Source organism: Dipodomys spectabilis, unplaced genomic scaffold, assembly GCF_019054845.1.
Source record: "Dipodomys spectabilis isolate Male_0828 unplaced genomic scaffold, ASM1905484v1 ptg000583l, whole genome shotgun sequence".
In the NCBI taxonomy this organism is placed as follows: domain Eukaryota; kingdom Metazoa; phylum Chordata; class Mammalia; order Rodentia; family Heteromyidae; genus Dipodomys; species Dipodomys spectabilis.
The window spans coordinates 5,797,793-5,798,659 of NW_024871260.1; the positions used below are offsets into that span (position 1 = coordinate 5,797,793).

Below are 867 nucleotides of genomic sequence, written 5' to 3' on the forward strand. Positions count from 1 at the left end.
GAATAATTGAATTCCTCCCCCTACACATCTGTTGAACAACAAATATGTGGAATTATTTTGTTTTTGACATATCAGTCTTGACTTTGGTCTTAAATGTGTGCTTATGTAAGAAATACATGGTTCTAAAATTTCACAACAATTCTTTTGAACTTACTTTTTGTTGAAATGTCTAGTTTAAGAAAATCAATTCCACTTTATATATAAAAAATGTTCTGTGCTCAATTCAGCAGCACATACACTAAAATTGGAACAATACAGAGAAGATTAGCATGGTCCCTGTGCAACTATGACACGCAAATTCGAGAAGCGCTCCACATTTTTACATTAACAGATGCTGGAGGGGATGTGGCCAGAAGGGAACCCTACTTCTTTCTTGGTGGGAGTGTAAACTTGTTCAACCACTTGGAAAGCTGTATGGAGGTTCCTTAAAAGGTTCCACATAGAGCTCCCGTATGACCCAGCAATCCCACTTTTGTGCATTCACCTAAATAGTCAGGAAAAAGACCATATGAAAATTATCAATACAATTGTGTTTATTGCAGCATTATTTCCCATAGCTAAGATATGGAACCAACCCCTATGTCCCTCAGTAGATGAATGGATCAAGAAAACATTGTGAGTTTGTGTGTGTGTGTGTGTGTGTGTGTGTGTGTGTGTACGGGAATTCTATCGTCCATCAGAAAGAATGACATCGCCCAATTTGTTACAGAATGGAAAGACTTGGAAAAATTATATTAACTAAAATAATCCAAGTCCAAAGAAACATCGGTCACGTGGTATCCCTTATTGGCAATAATTAATATATGTCGTGGATAAGCAGAAAAGGTCAAAAGCTATGTGCATAGGAATAGATAAGGTGATGTTAAG

General features: G+C 36.8%; 1 non-coding gene across 1 annotated transcript; it reads left to right on the forward strand.

The window, feature by feature from the left end:
- The first annotated feature begins 214 nt into the window (after nucleotides 1-214).
- LOC122100553 lies at nucleotides 215-321 on the forward strand. Its single transcript, XR_006146198.1, has one exon. It is a non-coding gene; the product is annotated as a U6 spliceosomal RNA (small nuclear RNA).
- The last annotated feature ends 546 nt before the right edge of the window (nucleotides 322-867 follow it).